Raw genomic sequence first — 12,890 nt, forward strand, 5'->3', positions numbered from 1 at the left:
GGTATGTCCATGTTGTCACATTAGCCATGAAGAATTCATATACTTATTGCAAAGTTTTATTTTTATTATCACAAATAGAAGTACTACTCACATGCCCTAAGGGAGAGGGTTGGTAGGAATTAACCATCGCGCGACTCCCACTCGAAACAGCACATGGTTTTCAAGGAGGAATAGAAATGCTCACACATAATCACCATGCCTTTTTAATGTTTCAGATGAACAAGACTTTTAACATCTCTTAATATCGACATTTCTGAATTAATAATAATGCACTCGCACCTTATTCATATCACCAAATTAATATCATTAACCCACAATTTCTCTATATATGCTACATGATGGTTTTTATCATCATTCATTGGATACTCATTATTTTTTATCTAGTCTTATGACCCATGAAAATTACCATCACTATTTGTTCAGCTCTCAAAAAATATAATTGAAGAACGAGAGAATAACATTTCTATGAAATCTACATGCCACAGTGCTCAAAAAGATATAAGTGAAGTACTAGAGCAACTGCTAAGCTCAAAAGATATAAGTGAAGAACATAGAGTATTCGAACAAATTGTGATGATGTGGTATCTCTATCAAATAGGTGTGTCCATCAAACAATGGTTGTGGTATACTGAAAATAAAGGCAAACAAAAGAAAATGACGCTGCAAGCGAAAGTCATATCATGTGATGAATAAAAATATAGCTCCAAGTAACATACCGAAGGATTGAGATGAAAAGAGGGGATGCCTTCCGGGGCATCCCCAAGATTAGACACTTGAGTCTTCCTAGAATATTACCTTGGGATGCATTAGTCATCCCCAAGCTTATGCTTTCGCTGCTCCTCAATCCTTTGTCCATTGGGACAATATTAAAAACATGTAAACTTTAATCACATAAAGCTCAACAAAACTTCATGAGATTCGTTAGTATAAGCAAAATATAAAATACTTTGTGGCGATGATACCTATTTATTATGATTCTATTTTAACATAGGGTACTATATCTTAACTCCTCCATGGCTTAGACCCCCCGATACAATTCGTAGCATCATCAAAACAAGCAAACTACATATGCAAAATCAGAACCTAATTGAAACATAATAGTATGTATTTGTCTGTAATGAACCTATATCTTTGTAAATCCAAAAATTCTGAAAACTTAGGTTGACATGAGGAATTTTTATAGACATACTATGTGGAAAATTCATCATAAAAAGAGGTTCTAGTAAAATCAGAAAAAATATGCACTGGATGTCAAAGTTTTTGTTTTTGCACCGTATAAACTCTACTAATCATGCAAATCATCCCGAAGGATTTACTTGGCACAACCACTAATTATAACATAAAAATACAATCATTACAGAGGCAATAATCATGTTATCACAAAATAATAGAAATAAATGATAACTATTGGGTTGTCTCCCAACAAGCTCTTTCTTTATAGCCATGAAAATATGCTTGAAATGTCAATGATGCTCACATAAAAGACGTGAATTGAATAAAAAGAGCTTAAAAAACTCGCGATAAAAACTTTAAGTATAACATACTTCCTATGCATAGGCGTTTTATAAGCAAATAGTTTGTCAAGACAAGAAGTGTCTAGCATAAGCAAGTAGGAAGAATGAAGCATTAACAATTTGCATATCAAGAGAGGTAAGTGAGTAAGATAAAAATCTCTATAACCATATATTCCTCTCTCATAATGATTTCATTGAAGGAACTATCATGAATCACTTTATAAATTTCACAATTTTTAGATTCATGATTTTGAAGCAAGACCTCATAATGATAATCTAGTGCACTCTCACTAGCAATTGTTTCAACATAAATGGGTCTTTTTAAAATATTAGCTAGTGGACGAGGATCCAACTATCTTAATTTTTGCATTTTAATTTCTATTTTGGTGTGGCAAAGATAAAGTTAACATTGCTAGGCAAGTAAACTAGAGAGCAAAGATGCAATCCAGTGACAAGCAAAACAATCAAATGTAAATATTTTTGTGTTTTAATTATTTTATAACAAAACTAAATATACTAGAAAATAAAAAGAGGAACAAGTGAATGAAATTTTGTGTGTAGTTACTTGGTAGTTGGTGATAATATTCCTTGCCAACGGCGCCAGAAATATTTCCGGATACTTGTGATCTACGTTGTTTTTTCGTTCAAGAGGAATGGGTTATTGATACATCTCCATCGTATCTACTTTTCCAAACTCTTTTGCCCTTGTTTTGGACTCTAATTTGCATGATTTGAATGGAACTAACCTGGACTGACGCTGTTTTCAGCAGAATTGCCTTGGTGTTGTTTTTGTGCAGAAATGAAAGTTCTTAGAACAACCTAAAATTTACGGAGAATATTTCTGGAAAATATGAAAAATACCTGCGCAAAGATCCACCGGAGGGGGTCGGCCAGTGGGCCACAAGCCCTGTAGCCGCCACCCCCTGGTGTCGGCTAGCAAGCTTGTGGGGCCCACGTGGCTCTACCGCCCCCAATCTCAGCTCTATAAGTTCACTTTCGTCCCAGAAAAAAATCAAGAGAGAAGATTTCGTCGCGTTTGCGATACGGAGGCGCCGCCACATCCTGTTCTTCATCTGGAAGGCAGATCTGGAGTCCGTTTTGGTCGCCATCGTCATCATCAACCTTCTTCCCACTCCAATTCCATGAAGCTCTTCATCGTTCGTGAGTAATCTATTCGTAGGCTCGCTGGGCGGTGATGAGTAGGATGAGATCTATCATGTAATCGAGTTAGTTTTGATGTGGATTGATCCCTAGTATCCACTATGTTTTGAGATTGCTGTTGTTACTACTTTGCCATGCTTGATGCTTGTCACTAGGGCCCGAGTGCCATGATTTCATATCTAAAATTATTATGTTGTCACCAATATATGTTTGTTTTAGATCCGATCTTGCAAATTGTAGTTACGTACTATGAGTTATGATCCGGCAACCCCGGAGTGACAATAACCGGAACCACTCCCGGTGATGACCATAGTTTGAGGAGTTCATGTGTTCACCAAGTGCTAATGCGTTGGTCCGGTTCTTTATTAAAAGGAGAACCTTAATGTCCCGTAGTTTCTTTTTGGACCCCGCTGCCACGGGAGGGATGGACAATAGATGTCATGCAAGTTATTTTCCCTAAGCACGTATGATGACACATGGAATGCATGCCTACATCACATTGACGAACGGGAGCTAGCCACATATCTCTCCGTGTTATAACTGTTGCATGATGAATATCATCCAAACAAATCAGCGACCCATTGCCTACGAGTTTGTCCTACTGCTGCTGTTACTTGTTTTGCTCTGCTGCTTTTACTAGTTTTGCTCTGCTGCTGTTACTACTGTTGCTGCTGCTGTTACTTGCTACCGTTGCTACTTGCTACCGCTATCACTACTGCTGTTCCTTGCCACTGCCGCTACTTGTTACACTGCTGCTACCTGCTACAATTCTGATTCGCTGGTCGTCGACGGGAAAATACAATTTCCGTCAACGGGCAACTTTTGGCGCCATTGATACAATCGATAGGAATAGTATGCCGTCAACAGATCGTTTCTGACACCGTTGTTATCATATTACTTCGCCGTTGAGACTTTGCTTGCAGATACTAATCTTTCAGGTGTGGTTAAATCTGACACATTCAACTGCTAATACTTGAGAGTATCCACTCACCTCCTGTTGGTGAATCAACAAATTTGGGTTGAATACTCTACCCTCGAAAACTGCCTTGATCCCATGCGCTGGTGGGTTATTGCAAGATAATTTCTAATGGTTGAGCAATCGAGAACAACACCCGTCTAGCTATTGCCAGAGAGTGCTACTCAGCATTTTTCTGGCGCCGTTGCCGGGGAGGTATTGCTATATTCTCTGAGTCGCTTGGGATTTATACCTGTTGATCACTATGAAGAATCTGAAGGATCCAAAAACCAAAGTCTTGCCCTCAACTACGAGGGGAGGTAAGGAACTGCCATCTAGCTCTGCACTTGATTCACCTTCAGTTATGAGTAAGTTTGCGACATCACCTCCTGCTAGAAATCTTGATATGTCGCCTGTGCTTGATGATGCTTATGATACTATGCCTGATGATACTATGCTTGATACTATGCCCGATGATACTATGCTTGATACTATGCATGATGATACTATTCTTGATACTATGCCTGATGACGCTATGCTCAATACTGCTAGAGATAATATGTCTAATACTGCTTTGCCTGATATTGCTAGAGATGCTATGCCTGATGATGCTATGCTTGATACTGCTAGAGATACTACTTTGCCTGATGTTCCACTAGGGGTATTCCTTGATGCTCATATTGCTAGAGTGCCAATGCTCGTGATGCTTCTGAAACTGCCGATACTATTGAGATAGAACCTGCTTTTGCTCTTGCTAGATCTATCTCTCTCAGATATTAATTACCTGATATACCTGAGGGTTACATTATGGAGGGAGAGATAGCTAAGGATTTTCTTGCTTGTAAGGATGCCTATGACGCTGAGAAATTACTTCTCAAGTGGAAGGAAAAATCTCTGAAAGCTAGGATGAAATACGACCCCAAGTTTGCCACTTCACCTATCTTTATCACCGATGAGAATTATGAATTCTGTGTTGACACTGAGATAATCTCTCTAGTCGAATCTGATCCTTTCCACGGTTATGAGTCTGAGACGGTCGTAGCCCATCTTACCAAACTACACGATATAGCCACCCTTTTCACTAGTGAGGAGAAGATCCGCCACTATTATATCCTTAAGTTGTTTCCTTTCTCTCTAAAGGATGACGCTAAAGCCTAGTTCACCTCTCATGCTCCTGGATGTGTGAGTAGTCCCCAGGATATGGTCTATTACTTCTGTGAGAAATATTTCCCTGCCCATAAGAAGCAAGCTGCCTTGCAGGATATATACAACTTTGCTCAACTCCAAGAAGAGAGTCTCCCACAAGCTTGGGGGAAGCTCTCCAGTTACAGAATTCTTTGCCTGATCACCCTCTTAAGAAGAACGAGATACTTGATATCTTCTATAACGTACTTACCGATGCCTCTAGAGACCACCTAGATAGTTGTGCCGGTTGTGTTTTTAGGGAACGAAGTGTAGAACAAGCCGAGACCCTACTGAATAACATCTTGATCAATGATAATGCTTGGACTATTCCCGAACCACCTCCTAAGCCAACTCCTAAGAAAAGAGGTATTCTATTCCTCAGTCCCGAAGATATGCAAGAAGCCAAGAAATCTATGCAAGAGAAAAGCATTAGATCTGAAGATGTCAAAAATCTACCACCTACCGAAGAGATCCATGGTCTCGATAACCCGATACAAGTAGTAGAAGTGAATTCTCTGTGTAGGTTTGATGAGAGTGATATTCCTTTTGACAAACCTGCTAGCCTATGCTTTGATGAATTTGAAAGCTTTGTTGCCAAACAACAGAGTTTCAATGATTATGTTAGCAGACATTTGGAACAAAGTACTCGTATGTTAGCCATTTAAGTGCTTGTGTAGATAGAAATGTCAATGATCTGAAGCTTCTGAGTAAACATGCCTCTATGATTACTACTCAGATAGAACAAGTACTTAAAGCTCAGAATGACTTGCTCAATGAATTACATGACAACTCTGTCAGAGTCATTACTAGAGGAGGCAAAATGACTCAGGAACCTTTTTATCCTGAAGGTCATCCTAAGAGAATTGATCAAGATTCTCAAGGAATTAATGCTGATACACCCAGTCATCCTAAGGAGAAGAAGAAGAATGATGGAAACCTACATGCCAGTTCACCAAATACTGTCACACCTAAAGAACCTAATGATATTTCTGCGTCTGATGCAGAAACACAATCTGGTGATGAACATGAACTTGGTAACAATATGGACAATGATGTTCATAATAATGCTCAACCTAGCAATGATGAGGATGTGGAGATTGAACCTACGGTTAATCATGATAACCCACAACCTAAGAGATACGATAAGAATGACTTCACTGCTAGGAAGCATGGTAAAGAAAGGGAGCCATGGGTTCAGAGATCTATGCCCTTTCCTCCTAAGCCATCCTAGAAAAAGGATGATGAGGATTTTGAGCGCTTCGTTGAGATGACAAGACCCATCTTTCTGCAGATGCGGTTAACTGATATGTTTAAAATGTCTCTGTATGCCAAGTACATGAAAGGTATCGTGACTAATAAACGGAAGATACCAGATCTTGAGATCTCCACCATGCTTGCCAATTACACTTTCAAAGGTGGAACTCCTAAGAAACTTGGTGATCCCGGAGTGCCACTATACCTTGTTCCATTAAAGGAAACTACGTATGAACTGCCTTATGTGACCTTGGAGCCGGTGTTAGTGTTATGCCGCTCTCTCTTTATCGCAGACTTGAATTGGATAAGTTGATACCCACTGAAATATTTGTGCAAATGGCCGACAAATCAACTGCTTTCCCTATCAGAATTTGTGAGGATGTGCCTGTTGTGGTTGCTAATACCACCATCTTAACAGACTTTGTTATCTTGGATATTCCCGAGGAGGATGCCATGGCTGTCATCCTCGGAAGACCCTTTTTGAACACGGCAGGGGCTGTTATAGATTGCAACAAAGGCAATGTCACTTTCCATGTCAACGGTAATAAGCACACAGTGCACTTTCCGAAGAAACGATATCAAGTACATTGCATCAATGCTATCGAAAATACTTCATCGATTCTTAATGGGAGCTTTGAATGCCCAATTCCTCGTGTTAAGATGAAGTATGATTTGCTTGTTGGGGAGATACATATCCGCATTGAGGTGACTTAGTGGCTATTCAAAAATTCTTCGTTCTCTCTTGCGATTTGAGAAGGTTTTGTCATGAGGATTTGATCAATCCAATTGACGGATTTCTTTCGATGACCATGAAATGGATGAATCAAAGAGTCACATACCTCTGTTTTGAGCTTTCATTTTCTGTTGCTTAGAAGAAAAATGATAGAATTAGTTTATTTTTTCCCGTTTTCTGTTTTAGCGTCCCGGAGAAAAATACCTCGAAAATAAAAGTTCTCCGATAGTCCTGAAAATTTAGTATGATTTTTTCTGGAATATTTGAAAAATATTGGGCCTAAGAGCTAGCCTGGGGGCCTGACCAGTGGGCCACAAGCCCTGCAGCCGCCGCCCCCTGGTGGCGGCTAGCAAGCTTGTGGGGCCCACAGGGACCCCCTCCACTCATTCCAGCTCCCATCCTCTTCTTCCACCTCCAGAAAAAATTGTTTCGCAACTCAAACCCGTGTTCTTGCTCATTTGGCTGTGATTTTCGATCTCCTTGCTCAAAGCATCATTCTTCGAACCGTTTTCGGGGAGATTACTCCTTGGTAAGTGACTCCTCCATTGGTCCAATTAGTTTTTGCTCTAGTGCTTTATCCTTCGCGTATTCTTGCTACCTTGGTGACCTTGTTCTTGATCTAGAAATGTTGATTTAGCTGGTCCCAAGTAGTTTTAGCGCGTGATACGGTCTCTAGGCACTAGTAGGAATAGTTGCTACAAGTTGGGTTAATCTTTATTCACTTTTCTTTCGAAGTCTCTAAAAATTTCAGAATTTTTCAGAGCTAGAAAAAGGAAAAGATGAGGAGGTTCTTGAGAGGCTCTTCAAGCCGTAACCCCAAGGAGGATGACAAGAACCACCCCAAGTACGTAGTCCCTCGAGTCACAGAAGTTCGAGCGTGCGAGTGGCCAAGTGATGAATTTTTGTGCGCCACTGGGCTTTACGAAGACTTTTATTACTTGGTGGAGAACGCAGGTCTTACTGCGTTCTTTGAAGATAAGTGCTCACAATACCTCCTCCTCACCAATATTTTCGTTCAAAGCTTCAACATTTATGCGAGGAAGAATCCTCCCATGGTTGTTATCATATTACTTTGCTGCTGACACTTTGCTTGCAGATACTAATGTTTCAGGTGTGGTTGAATCTGACACATTTAGCTGCTAATACTTGAGAGTATCCTCTCACCTCCTGTTGGCAAATCAACAAATTTGGGTTGAATACTCTACCCTTGAAAACTGCCTCGATCCCACGCGTTGGTGGGTTATTGCAAGACAATTTCTAATTGTTGAGCAATCGAGAACGACACCCGTCTAGCTATTGCTAGAGAGTTCTACTCAGTTATCGTAGCACAAAGTGGGTAAGTATTTGCCTCAGTTATGAAACCAACGTTTATTGAACCAATAGGAATATCCACGACAACCGTCTTCAGCGGTTGCACATGAAAGAACAAATAACTTGCACCCAATGCGGGCAAGAGAGTTGTCAATCCTCTTGTCTTGTTATTTGCAAGCAAATGAGGTGTGTAGATAATTGTAGGTAGCAATATAAAATAAAAACAAGTAAAAGGCATCAAGGCAATGAAGGTTAGCAATATGTGGTGAATAGACCCGAGGGCCATAACTTTTTCTAATGGTATCTCTCTTGGTAAAATAGCATACGGTGGGTAAACAAATTTCTGTTGGGCAATTGAAAGAAAAGCAGATAGTTATTCGATATTCACGACAATGATCATGGGTATATACTCATCACGTCCATAAACAAATATGTAGACTCCTGTGTACACCTATTACTATTACTTCACTTGAAGAACGCTTCTATGCTTTCCTCTCAATGTATTAAGTTCATGACGAACGACGTAATGCATGGAGTAAGATGACGTGATATAGGAAGAGTAAACTCAAGCAATATGAATAAAACCCATCGTTTTATCCTTAGTATGAGTAAAAAAATACGCATCTTGTCCCCTTCTATCACAAGTATATAGAAATTTGACACGTTCCACCAACCACAATACACCTCTCTCACCGAACCAATAATGATCTAGTTGGCCAAACTATTTCAATAGATCGGACAGAATTATGAAGCTATCATAATTATGCACATAAGAATCATATAAGTATTCAGAGGTGAATCAAATATTTATCATGAATAATCTGAACATAATCCCAAAGTTCATCGGATCCCAACAAATGCACCGCACAAAAGGAATCACATCATATGGATGAAAGCGAAGATGCGATGATCACTGTATTGAATTTCGAAGAGAGAGATTTCCATTTAGGTACTGACTATTTACGCGTTGGTCTGTGCTGAACTAATAACACATCATGATGACGGCATCAAGGTTGACGAACAGGCCCTGCGTGGTAGATCCCCACTCCGACAGGGTGGCGGAAAGGAACTCCAGATGGCCTCCCATCGGAAGAGAGGCTTGCGATGGTGTAAACAATGTTTCAGGACTCTTTATGTTTTTAGCGTATATGAGAATTTATAAGCCAAATAATGGAGTCGGGAGGGCCACGTGTTGGGGAACGTTGCATGGGAAACAACAAAAATCTTACACACACGAAGACCTATCATGGTGATGATTATCTACAAGAGGCAGATCGGATCCACATGCCCTTGTAGATAGCTAAGAGGAAACCTTAAGAAACGCGGTTGATGTAGTGGAATGTCTTCGCGATCCAAATCACCACCGTCCCACGACTCCTCCCGATTTAGCACCGAACGGACGACACCTCTGCGTTCAGCACACGTACAGCTCGATGACGATCTCCGCCTTCTTGATCCAGCAAGAGAGACGAAGAGGTAGCTAAATTCTACGGCAGCACGACGGCGTGGCGGTGATGATAGTGGAGCTACTCCGGTAGGGCTTTGTCATGCCGTACCGATCTAGATACGAGGTGTCACGAAGTAGTGGAGGAAGGCTCGACCGAGCCAAGGAGGAAGGTCTCCTCCTCCAATTCGGTTTGGTGGAGGACTCATTTCCTTCTTGTCCACCTCCTTCCTTTCTTTCTTTTATTTTCCCTTTATTTTTGCTTTGGCCGAAATAGGCTTATTGGGATGGCCTCACCAACACACTAAGGGCTGGTGCATCACCCATGGGCCTATTAGGTCCTCTCCCGGGTGGGGGCCCCTCCCGGTAATACCCCAGAACCCATTCGTCACTCCACGTACATTACCGCTAATGCCCGAAATCTTTCCGGAAGCCAAATGGAACAATCCTATATATCAATCTTCGTTTACGGACCATTCCGAAGACACTCATGACGTCCGGGATCTCATCCAGGACTCCGAACAACATTCGGTTACCAACACTAATGATTCAACTATACCGAAAACGTCACCGAACCAGAAGTGTGCAGACCCTATGGGTTGGAGAACTATGTAGACATGATTGAGACACTCTCCGGACAATATATAATAGCAGGACCTAGACGTCCATATTGGATCCTACATATTCTACGAAGATCTTATCCATTGAACGTCTATGTCAAGGATTCACACAATCCCTTTGTCTTCCGGTATGTTACTTGCCCGAGATTCAATCGTCGGTATTGCCATACCTATTTCAATCTCATTACCGACAAGTCTCTTTACTCGTTCTTTCATACAAGATCTCGTGGCTAAATCTTTAGTCACATTGGTTGCAAGGCTTGTTTGTGATGTTGTATTACCGAGCAGGCCCCGAGATACCTCTCCGTCACACAGAGTGACAAATTCCAGTCTTGATCCATGCTAACTCAACAGACACTTTCAAAGATGCTTGTAGAGTACATTTATAGTCACCTAATAACGTTGCGACGTTTGATACACAGAAGGCATTCCATAATCTCATGGTCATAGGAATGTATACTTGCCTTGCAGAAAAACAATAGCAACAAAATGACACGATCACATGCTACGTTTACACTTTGGGTCTTGTCCATCACATCATTCTCCTAATGATGTGATCCCGTCATCAAGTGACAACACTTGTCTATGGCTAGGAAACCTTAACCATCCTTGACCAACAAGCTAGTCAACAAGAGGCTCACTAGGGACATTGTTTTGTCTATATATCCACACATGCATTTATATTTCCATTCAATACAATTATAGCATGGATAATAAACGGTTATCTTGAAAAGGAAATATAATAATAACTATTTTATTATAGCCTCTAGGGTATATTTCCAATAGTCTCCCACTTGCACTAGAGTCAATAATCTAGCCTGACATCTATATGTGATTTACAATGTAATGAATCTAACACCCATACAGTTCTGGTGTTGATCTTGCTTTGCTCGGTGAAGTGGTTTAGTCAGCAGATCTGCAACTTTCAACTCCGTATGCACTTTGCAAATATTTATGTCCTCCTCCTTGATGTAATCGCGGATAGCCTTGAAGTGTCGCTTTATGTGTCTGGTCCTCTGTTGAAACCTTGGTTCCTTGGCTAGAGCAATGGCACCGATGTTGTCACAAAACAGATTGATTGGATCCAGTGCACTTGGCACTACTCCAAGATCTGACATGAACTGCTTCATCCAGACACCCTCCTTAGCCGCCTCTGAGGCAGCTATGTACTCCGCTTCGCATGTAGAATCAGCTACGACGCTTTTCTTAGAACTGCACCAGCTTACCGCACCCAAGTTAAGAATAAATACATATCCGGCTTGAGACTCAGAGTCATCTGGATCAGTGTCAAAGCTTGCATCGACGTAACCCCTTACGACTAGCTCTTCGTCACCTCCATAAACGAGAAACATTTCCTTAGTCCTTTTCAGGTACTTCAGAATATTCTTAACCGCCGCCCAGTGTTCCACTCCTGGATCACTTTGAAATCTGCCTGCCATACTTATTGCCAGGCTGACATCCGGTCTTGTGCACATCATTGCATACATGATAGACCCTATGGCTGAAGCATAGGAGATGACACTCATCTTTTCTCTATTTTCTGCAGTTACTCGACATTGAGTCTTACTCAACATTATACCTTGTAACACAGGCAAGAACCCCTTCTTGCATTGTTCCATTTTGAACTTCTTCAAAACTTTATCAAGGTATGTGCTTTGTGAAAGAGCTATTAGGCGCCTTGACCTAACTCTATAGAGCTTTGTGCCCAATATGTAAGCAGCTTCTCCTAGGTCCTTCATTGAAAAACTTTTATTCAAGTAATACTTTACACTTTCCAAAAACTCTACATTGTTTCCAATCAGCAATATGTCATCCACATATAATATTAGAAAAACTATAGAGCTCCCGCTCACTTTCTTGTAAATACAAGCTTCTCCAAAAACTTGTACAAACCCAAACGCCTTGATCACCTCATCAAAGCGTTGATTCCAACTTCGAGATTCTTGCACCAGTCCATAAATGGATTGTTGGAGCTTGCACACTTTGTCAGCATTCTCTCGATCGACAAAACCTTCGGGTTGCATCATATACAACTCTTCCTTAAGAAACCCGTTAAGGAACGCCAGTTTGACATCCATCTGCCAGATTTCATAATCGAAAAATGCAGCTATTGCTAACATGATTCAGACGGACTTAAGCATCGCTACGGGTGAGAACGTCTAATCGTAGTCAACTCCTTGAACTTGTGAAAAAACCTTTGCCACAAGTCGAGCTTTATAAATGGTCACATTACCGTCTACGTCCGTCTTCTTCTTAAAGATCCATTTGTTCTGAATAGCCTTGCGACCTTTAGGTAATACTTCCAAAGTCCATACTTTGTTTTCATACATAGATCCTATCTCAGATTTCATGGCTTCTAACCATCTATTGGAATCTGGGCCCACCATTGCTTCTCCATAACTCTAAGGCACATTGTTGTCCAACAACATGATTGACAAGACAGGATTCCCGTACCACTCTAGACCAATACGTGCTCTTGTCGACCTGCGAGGTTTGACAGTAACTTGATCTGAAGCTTCATTATCATTATCAGTAGCTTTCTCTTCAACTGGTGTTGCCTCGACAGAAATTTCTCTCTGCCCTGCGCCACCATTCTGTTGAAGCAGAGGTTCCGCAACATCATCAAGTTCTATCTTCCTCCCACTCAATTCTTTCGAGAGAAACTCTTTCTCAAGAAAAGCTTTGTTCTTAGGGACAAAAACTTTGCCCTCGG

This window comes from Hordeum vulgare, chromosome 5H (assembly GCF_904849725.1).
Source record: "Hordeum vulgare subsp. vulgare chromosome 5H, MorexV3_pseudomolecules_assembly, whole genome shotgun sequence".
Lineage (NCBI taxonomy): Eukaryota > Viridiplantae > Streptophyta > Magnoliopsida > Poales > Poaceae > Hordeum > Hordeum vulgare.